Source organism: Lynx canadensis, chromosome X (genome assembly GCF_007474595.2).
Source record: "Lynx canadensis isolate LIC74 chromosome X, mLynCan4.pri.v2, whole genome shotgun sequence".
Lineage (NCBI taxonomy): Eukaryota > Metazoa > Chordata > Mammalia > Carnivora > Felidae > Lynx > Lynx canadensis.
In genome coordinates, this window is record NC_044321.2 from 759,346 (window position 1) to 770,486 (window position 11,141).

Sequence of the window (11,141 nt, forward strand, 5' to 3'; positions counted from 1 at the left end):
TAGATTAGGGACACTGGGTGACTCAGCTGGTTAAACATCTGACTCTTGGTTTCAGCTCAGGTCATGATCTCGCGGTTCGTGGGTTCAAGCCCCGCGTGGGGCTCTGTGCCGACAGCTCGCAGCCTGGAGCCTGCTTCGGATTCTGTGTCTCCCTCCCTCTGCCCTTCCCCTGCTCTCTCTCTCTCTCTCTCTCTCAAATAAATAAACATTAGAAAAAAATAAAACGTAGGAAAAAAATTAAAAAGGTAGATTAGGGACGCCTGAATTAAAAACTTAAAAAAGTTAGGTTCGGCATCTGAGTCTTGATTCGGACTTGGGTCATGATCTCAGGGTTCGTGAGTTCGAGCCCCGTGTCGGGCTCTGTGCTGACAGCTCAGATTCTCTGCCTCCCTCTTTCTCTGTCAAAATAAATAAAGTTGAAAAAATGTTAGATTATTTTTTTGTTGTTCTTAAGGAACTTTTTTTTTTTTTTTTTTTTGCATCAGGGAAAGAAATACAGATGTGTGAGCTTCTCGGTGGCCTCTCAAGTCCTGTGGACCCCCAACCACGTTTGGAAGGCAGGTAACCCAGGGAAATGGGCAGGAGTGGAGTGTGTCTATGGGGCCTGGGCATTCGGGACAGAGACTGGACCCCGACGGGACGTTCGCCCGGGCAAAGTGGGACCGCCTGTCAGCATCTTCCCCCTGGGGCTGTTTTCCTCTGTGTGAATGTCCCACGGGGTATCTGTGACCCTTCCAGAGGCAGCCGTGAACCTTGTGTAAGTACCATCAGGCAAGAGAGTTCACGGCAGTTCTCGACAACCAGCTGTGTGTTGCTGGGGCTGGACTGTGAACCGGGAACCGGAGAGATGTACGTGACTCTGGAGGGCGTTATGCTTCCCCGCGTCGGCCTGTGCTGCGTTTAAAGCTGATGTAACGTGACCGCACTCTTCAGTGTGCTTCCCCAGCCCCCCCTGCAGGTGCCTTCGAAGCAATCTCGACGAGGAGCCCTATTTCCGGGGCACCAGGGGACACCATCCAGGCCACCGTGGTGAGTCTCAGGTGCAAGGAAGCCACACGATCAGGGCTACAGGTGGGCGAGAGTTGACAAATGTGGACACATGGATGACCAGCACCATGGCTGAGTTACATTTCCATCCCTTGTGTCCCTTTGTTGCTGATTTTATTCCTCCACACTTGGCCACTTCATACACATAGTATAGTCATGTATCCATCTATCTAATGTATCTATGTGTGTATGTATCCATCCATCCATCCATCCATCCATCTATCCACATATCCATCCATCCATCCATATGTATGTATGTATGTATGTATGTATCATTGATCTATCCATCCATCCATCCATCCATCTATCCATCAGCTATCTCTCTATCCATCAGCTATGTATGTATGTATGTATCATCTATATCTACCATTTATATCCATGTATCTATCTGTCCATCCATCCATCCATTTATCCATCAGCTGTCTATCCATCAGCTATGTATGTATGTATGTATCTATCTCTATCTATCTATCTATCCATCCATCTATCATATGTATGTATGTATCTATATCTATCTATCTATCATCTATCTATCCATCCTATCTATCTATCTATCTGTCCATACATTATATGTATGTATGTATGTATCTATCCATCCATCCTTCCATCCATCCATCATATCTATCTATGTATCTATGTATCTATCCATCATATCTATCTATCTATCCATCTCTATATCTATCTATCTATCTACCTATTCATCTATCTACCTACCCTATTTTTGTATCTATGTATTCTTCTTATCTATCTATCTATCTATTATGTTGTATTTATCTATGTATCTATACATACCCATACTTGAGTATATATTTTATATAAATATAGTTGGGATAGTTGTGTGTGTGTGTATATACACAACTATCCCAAATAAATAAATAAATAAATAAATAAATAAAATTGGGTATACATTTTGTATCTATCTATCTATATATCTATACACACACATGTATATTTGGGTATGTATATAGGATATACATACATACATAGGATAGCTATAACCTACTATAGTCAGAAAACACCACATATGGGTTGGCTCAAACAACAGACATTTATTGTCTCCTGGTCCTGGAGTCTGGGAGTCTGAGATCCACATGTGGCCAAGGCTCATTCCTCCCGCTGCCTCTCTCCTTGGCATGTAGAGGCCGTGCTCTCCCTGTGTCCTCACCTGGCCGTCCCTCTGTGTGTGTCTGTGTCCTGATATCCTGTTCTTATAAGGACCCCAGTCCTATGCGATCAGGGCCCACCCTACTGACCTCATCGTATCTTAATCCCTTCTTTGAAGACCCCACGTCCAAATACAGTCCCCTTCTGAGGTCCTGGGAGAAAGGATTTCAACACATGAATTTTGGGGAGTACACAATTCAGCTCCTGGCACATCTTCAAGAGAAAAAAAGGAACATTAAAGTTTCGTAGGAGACGCATCACTTGCACATGGGCACACAGTGGTGCCCCGAAGCAGCACTGACCAGCTCCAAGGTCAGTGGTGTTTCTCTTGGGCTGGCCAGGCTCCCGGCTGAGCTACTTCTCCCGTGACCGCAGAGACTTGAATGTCAGATGTGGAAATTGCATTCATATTCTAGAAACTCTGCAAGGATATAGATGTTCAGCTGGGATTTTTTTTTTTTTTTTAAAGCATTGCCTGGGCTCATCATGAATGCAGTCTTGGCTGCCTTGGAATTCACACAGCACTACTTTGGCATGCATTGCCTTATCTATCCAGCAATTATTTATCGAGTGCTTGGCTGGGTAGATGAAGGAGAGCCAAAGGTGACCAGAAGAGGCAGTTCGGGAAGCTGCTGTACTCAGGATGAAAGAGCTGTACCTGGTGTATCACCCGCGGAAATGAAGTTAAACCACACTCTGAGTGTTTAGGCTCATGCACCTGATTTATGGGCACAAAGGGGCTGTGGATCCAACCGTGTTAGACGATCATCGATACGTAGGCGGCTTTTCATGTCCCTGGAAATGGGACCAGCATGCATCAGGGTCCGTGCATCCTGGGACGCCGTGCTGCTGGCAATGGGAGGGGAACGTGACACAGGCACGGATTCCCAGCTGACCTGACGTTTCCACCTCCCGCCAGCAGGGTTTCACAGAGCACCTGATCACGCCGGAGGGAGGGGTGGGGGGCCAAGAGGTGGACGTAAGAAGGTGCACAAATAGACTTGAGTCCTGCCTTCAGGGAGCTGACAGTCTCCTGTGCAGGTGCACCCAGAGGAGTCATGCAAATTAAAATATCAAAAAACTACATAGGTTCCCCCGAAAGCTTCCTCTCCTTCTAATCTGTCCCGTTCATCAAATCTCCAGAAGGGGTCATTTCAGTTAGGGTGCCAGCCAACCCCCCTCCTCAGCACCCTGGGGCTCTCTATGAATTTTCAACGGGTTGAAAATTCACAATGGGTTCAATTCACAATTTACCACCAGCCTCGTGGCCAGAAATGACACAAATTTACCACGTGGCAAGGACGCGGCCATCCGCAAGCCTGGAAGGAAACCAAAGGTGCCAAGTGCTTGATTTCAGATTTTCAGGCTCCAGGACCGCGATAAGTCAATTCCTGCTGTTTGAGCGGGAGTATGTTGTTACAGCAGCCACGCTGATGGAAACGCACGTCTTTTAAGTTCTGTGCGATTTTGCAAGCCCGGAGGTGCTGACAGACCAAGGGCCACTGACTGGTGATAGAGCGGTGATGTTAAATAGTGAGATTATATTGAAGGTGATATTTCATGAGTTGCATACATTTTCTTGGAATTGGGACAGAGAGACAGAGCATGAGCTGGGGAAGGGCAGAGAGAGAGGGAGACACAGAATCGGAAGCAGGCTCCAGGTTCTGAGCGGTCAGCACAGAGCCCGACGCGGGGCTCAAACTCACGGACCGCGAGATCACGACCTGAGCCGAAGTCGGACGCTCAACCGACTGAGCCCCCCGGGGGGCCCCCGGCCTTCTGGAATTTTTCAGTGTCCTCTTATGAAACACTTCCCCCTGTTCCCATTTTCTTTGAACTGGATTAAATCCTTGCTCTTTGCAAGAATAATGTAAATGTTGGCCATGAAAAAGCCAGATGTTTCTTGGTGAATGCTGAGCCCGTTTTGCTCACGGCAGTGTTAGAAACCAGGTCACGGCCAGGCGTTAGTGCTTTTCCAAGATGTATGTCCTGTCCAAGATGTATTGGCTGGCCCTGCATATTTCCCAGATGGCTTGTGTAGAAACCTCGTACTGCTGAGGGTCTCAGTTACCCAGGATCAGCCCCGTCCTTTCCCAGAACTCCTGGGATTTATTCTGAGCCCTCAGTAGTGGGCACAACAGCTTACTGGCAGTCAAGAATCCCCTCCCTCAAGCCCCAAACCTCACTGCCTGCGGCCACTGGTACTTTGTTGGGTCAGAAAAACACCCCGAGACATTGATCTCCTTCCTAGGATGGGCTGTGCCCCGTGCAATCACCACGCAATGGCACCAGGGCAAGGCTGAGAAGCCAAAATGTCCCTCTGGGCTCTGAGCTGACTGCTCCTTCACCAGGAGGGCTGGGATGGTGGGTTGACATCCCTTTACCACAGAGCTTTGCAGGGTGATGGTCTGAATGCCTTTGTAACTCCTTTAGCGGCGATGCTCATCGAATGCAATACGGTGAGGGATAAGGTACCACAAGCCAAAGATCTCTTTTCTTTGCCGGCTTGACCCAGACCAAAGCGTCTTCATTCAGATGTGTCCTTGAAGGTCACTGCGTTTATCCCCTCCAATGTGGAGGAAAAGCAAATCAGATTATGGAAATGGCCGAGCTGCCTTCGGAGTCATTTGGATGGAGGGTTTAACATGTGTGCAGGGATGGGGGGGTGAGGGGTGGTCTGCAGGGAACGTAGAGCTTCAATGGCGACACCAGAATTAGCTTTTCCAGGCACGGAAACCCTAAAACAGCACTGCTTAAAAATGGTGGGAAAGCAAACTGGTGCAGCCGCTCTGGAAAATTAAAAATACATCTACCCTATGACCCAACAATAGCACTGCTAGGAATTTACCCAAGGGATACAGGAGTGCTGATGCACAGGGGCACTTGTACCCCAATGTTTATAACAGCACTTTCAACAATAGCCAAATTATGGAAAGAGCCTAAATGTCCATCAACTGATGAATGGATAAAGAAATTGTGGTTTATATACACAATGGAATACTGCTCGGCAATGAGAAAGAATGGAATCTGGCCATTTGTAGCAACATGGATGGAAATGGAGAGTGTGATGCTGAGTGAAATAAGTCAGGCAGAGAAAGACAGATACATATGTTTTCACTCATATGTGGATCCTTAGAAACTTAACAGAAGTCCGTGGGGGAGGGGAAGAAAAAAAAGGTTAGAGAGGGAGGGAGGCAACCATAAGTGAGACTCTGAAAAACTGAGAACAAACTGAGGGCTGATAGGGTGGGAGGGAGGGGAGGGTGGGAGATGGGCATTGAGGAGGGCACCCGTTGGGATGAGCACTGGCTGTTGTACGGAAACCAATTTGACCATAAATTTCATATTAAAAACAGTGACCTAAGTTTGATTCTCTCTCCAGTACAGGTGACCCCGAGGCACATGGTCCGGGGCTGGTATGCTGGCTATGCGACGGATCCTCGCAAACTAGGCTTTTCGCATCTCCCTGCTTCCCCACGCCTGGTGATGGTCCCCGTCCTCATGGTCCAGGACGATGCTCCCCGATTCCAGGATGCAGATGGGAGGAAGGGAAGGAGGACAGGGAAGAAAGAGCCAGCTGTGCATGTCTTTGAAGGAAGGCTTGTGACATGTTGTACAACCATGGGCAAGAGGAGAAGAGGTTTGTATTGGGATGTACTGGGCATGAATGATGGTGGCATTAATGATTAGTTCTGTGACCCTGGGTGATGCCGGACTTCCGCGAGGCTCAGTTTCCTGTCTTGGAACACAGCAATGATGATGATGCTAATCTTGATGGTGATGGTTGCCATATTAGTGACGGCCATGATGGGCTTACGTTGGAAGATAGGACAGTATATGTCCCATTGCACAGCTGAGGAGACTTAAACTCAGACAGATTAAGGAACCAGGGCGAGGTCTCTTCCTCGAGGCCCTCACGACCACGTTGTAAAACACACAGTGTGTTGTACTGAGTTATTAGCATCTTTATTCGTTCATTTTTGTCTGTTCGTCCAGATGGACGCTGGGATGGGCATGTCCTGCTGGGTTGGACACTGAGCCAGAACCTCCCCTGGCTTGTGGGTTAGAACCAGAATGGCGCCCGGCCCCTTAAAGCACCGGATTGGTCAACGCTTGCTGAGTTAACTCACAAAGAGGCGGAACGAAGGAAGGGGAGAAGAGAAGGCATGGGGCTCCTCAGGAGTCACGGAGTGCATTCTGCCGTGTGCCCTCTTTGATGTCCAGGCAGATGGGCTCAGACTCTTCATTCTCGGACCCCTGTCGCCAGGTGAATGCAACCCACCCAGGGGCCTCGACCTGATTCCCTACTTACCGTCATGTTTCTATAATCTTGCCTGTTCCGCTGCTCACCCGTGACCTTGTCTGTGACGTAGTGCAGGGAGGGGGCCGGGGAGATGTTTTCTCACATCTTCTCTCAAAGGACACCCGAGGGGCGCCTGGGTGGGTCAGTCGGTTAAGCATCTGACTTCGGCTCAGGTCATGATCTCGAGGTCTGTGAGTTCGAGCCCCGCGTCGGGCTCTGGGCTGACGGCTCAGAGCCTGGAGCCTGTTTCTGATTCTGTGTCTCCCTTTCTCTGACCCTCCCCCGTTCATGCTCTGTCTCTCTCTGTCTCAAAAATAAATAAACGTTACAAAAATTTAAAAGGACCACCGAGTGGACACCAACCAGGGGACACACACAGCAAGTGGGAGAGGAGGGCCCTTCCGTCTGCCTTCAGCGTGAACAGTATATAGCCGGTGTGGGTATTGGCCCGGCTGGCACCAGCCTGAGCCTGTCCCTTTCCCCAGCTTCCTCGCAGTTAACAGCTAAAAAGTCAGGCGGCTCTGGAGACCCCAAAAGTCCCGGTGTAATCTCCCGCCTGCTGTGGGGAGGTCCTGGGGTGCTTGCCATTAGCTGCTTCAAACCAGTCAGAAACGCTTCCAAAGCAACCTTGCCCTGATAGGCTCATCTTCCCGCACCTCCCGCAGAGGCGGCCCTCAGTGCACACAGACATGCTCTGGCCAGTATTTTTTTTTTAATGCTCATTTATCTATTTATTTATTTATTTGGAGAGAGTGCATGTGGGGGAGGGGCAGAGAGAGAGGGAGACACAGAATCGGAAGCAGGCTCCAGGCTCTGAGCCATCAGCACAGAGCCCGATGCAGGGCTCGATCCCACGGACCGCGAGATCATGACCTGAGCCGAAGTCGGATGCTTAACCGACTGAGCCACCCAGGCGCCCCTCAGCTATGCCACTCTTTACTTGATATTTCCATCTTTGAAGACAGTTAGGATGTATACAGACGGATGGATGGATGTACATACACTTATGTATAAATGTGTGCATTATGGTATAGATTATATACTTAGGTAATGTAATATATACTTTCACATACATTTGTATTTATATAATGTATAACAAATTTATATAATATATAATGTATATGTGTATATTTAATATATAACGTACATACTATATGATATATACAATGCACATACAATTATATATTAATATGTATGTATTATATATATAATGTATAATGTATACAATGCATGTATTATATATAATGTATATATGATTATATATATTTATATGTATATAACATATACATATGTATATATGTACATATATGTATATGTATATTTATATTATATAACATCTAATTATACATTTGTATGTATGTTTATCCCTGTATATATTCTATGATATGTACGTAACTATGTATATTTGTATGTACATATAAATGTGTATATATGCAAATATATTATGTAGCATATATAATTATATATATTTATTTACATATTTATCATTATATTTATATATATATATAAATTTATATTTAAATATATGTACAAATTATATATAATTACATAATTATATTATATTATAATTTATTTATAATTTATAATTATTTATATATTTATAATTATGTTTATAATTCTATACTAATTATAAATTCTATATAATTTATAATTCTCCTTATCTCTTATAATTTATTTCTCTTCTCTCTTTCTACTTCTCTCTCTTCTTTGCCTGTTTCTCCTTCTCCTTCTTCTCTTCCCTCTAATCTCTTCTCTTATATTCTTTTCTTTCTAATCTTCTATATTTTTCTCTATTTCTATAATTCACTCATATTTTGTACATATATGTATGTATATATGTATATTTATGTCTCTATATTGTATACATGTATTTGTATATAATTGTGCATATGATACTACATGTTATTATAGATAGAGGTGTAATGTATATGTTAGACAACGCATATATAACTTTATAAAGTTTACATTATATATTCTATATATAATATGCATATTCTATATCTTATATTGTGCGTAATATGTGAAAATATACAATATACCTAAATAATAGCTAATATACTTATCATGTGCATTATTATATTATATGATATTATACTTGTGTGCAATCTCCATAAATGGAAATTGGGACAAACTTTAGGGATCTTCAGGTCCTTGCTACCAGGTATGTGGGCTCAGAGCTGGGCGACTGGCCATAGCCTGGTCCATGGAACCAAGGCACCTTTCCACACAGGACACCCAATTCCGATTTTCTCACTTGGCCTTCTTTAAATGTGATCACGGGCCCGTGCAACCAACCACACTCTCAGTTTCTGTCTTCCCGCCCTCGTCCAGACTAACGTGTTGAAATAGTTCTGCACAGGCAGAAATATAAGGCAGACGTGCACAGCACGGGCCGTTTGGTTGATGAGCCACGCTTCCCGCCTGGGTTAACACAACTACCCAGGAGACGTGCTGGGTGGCCGCATCCTGCCGCACAGCTGGCTCCCAGGTTTGGGGCAACACCTTGCTTGGACGATACCGAAGGACTCACAGAAACTCAGGAAAGGAGACCCCATAGAGACCAGGCACCAAGAAACGTATTCAAGCCCAGTTCTGTGTCCTCCTGGACTTTGGAGGGTGAAGGTCTGCCCACTGATGCCCCGAATGTGTCCCACGCACCTGCAGCACTGACCTCACCTGGGAGCTTGTGAGCGATGCTGCTGTTTCTGCCAAAGCGATTCACAGAGGAAGAGAAATAAATTCTTTGCCACAGAAGACACCAAGGCATCATTGTATTTTTCAGACTCTCTGGGGAAGGCTGTGGATGTGTACATGGGGATAAAGAACGGTGACGTTTGTACCTTTGAAGTTTGTACCTTTGAGTTTGTGTCTCTGAGCCAGGCCCACGAGGCAGGAAGATGTGGGAGTTTTGTGAATTCGCATATTTTGCTTGGCGAGTGATGTTTGGTTAATGGGGCGTAGCCCCTGCTGCTGTGCAAGCCCAGCCATACATTTTCTGTTTGGGACTTTATGGAGTCTGCTACCGCTCTGGACACACTTCACGTGTCAACTTGGTGCCCGGGGATGTGGCCAAATATGATCTCGGGGTTTCTGCGAAGGTTGTCTTTTTTCATTGTTCTTGTCTGTTTTTGTTTGGTTTTGCATGAGATGAACATTTCTGTGTACATATACCCATCCTGTCCGTTCGGCTTCTCTGGAGCGCCCTGACGAATGCAAGGGCTGAGCCTCCTTGGGGTCGGGCTCAGGACAACCGAGAGAGTGATAGGTATTCGAGGTCGGGGCGTCTCCGAGAAACTGTACAACGGTGACTCTGCGCGACCAGCGCTTGCCATGGGTACTTAGCTACCTGCAGCATCCCCGCTCCGTGCCTCCCACCTGCCACCTGTGCCCCTCCCCCGCCTCTGCCTTTGTCAGTCCCTACAGAGAGTCACCTGGGCTGCACATGCACCTTCCTGGACCTGGGCTGCGGGCGGACGCCCTGCCCCCTCCACTTCCCTGCGCCACCCCGGGGGCTGGACCCTTTCTGCTCGTCCTGAGCCGTGTGCTTGGCCATCTTGCCTCCGTCAGGAAGGCACCTCCCGGCCGCAGGATCCCAGTCAGAGCCTTCGACGGGGTTCAAAACACCTTGGATTTAATTCTGACTACGATTGCAAACTGAAGCATCCATTCGTGGGGAATTCTCTTTTGCAAAATTAAAGCACACACACAGACACACACATATGAGAGCAGAAGAAATCCTGGCACGATTCACGAGCCCACGCGGGTAGGGAAAAAATACATAGAACTGTAATAAAACATGTTTCTCACAACTCAGGTGGATGTGGGCGGGTGGCCGGAGGTAAAGGAAGAGAAGGGGTACGTTCAAAATGCATCGGAAGGCAAGAATCTACCTCTTTGGGGGATTTGCAAGCATAAGTGACTATTATATATATATATAATGTACAATGTATTTATTATGGATTTATATATTATATATGTATATATTTATTATATGCATAATCATACATATAATTACATATGATAAATGGATTTATTATATACAATTATTATATAAGTATATAATAAATAGATTTGTTATATATAATTATAATATAATGTTAAATAAGTATTATAGAAGGATATAATAGATTTATTATATATAATTATAATGTTATACATGTTATAGATAATAATTATGTATAATAAATCTATTATATACTTATATATTATATACGTGATATCTATTTTAAGATTTGTTTATTATATGCATAATCATACACATAATTATATTTATATATATAAATATATATAATCATATATATAATTATATCATGTATATATATATATAAATATATATATAATTAAATATTTTATATATAAGATATATAAGATATTTATATATATAAAATATAAATAGGGGCGCCTGGGTGGCTCAGTCGGTTAAGCGTCCGACTTCGGCTCAGGTCATGATCTTGCGGTCCGTGAGTTCGAGCCCCGTGTCGGGCTCTGTGCTGACAGCTCGGAGCCTGGAGCCAGTTTTGGATTCTGTGTCTCCCTCTCTCTGACCCTCCCCTATTCATGCTCTGTCTCTCTCTGTCTCAAAAATAAATAAACGTTAAAAAAAAAAATTAAAAAAAGAGAAAATAAA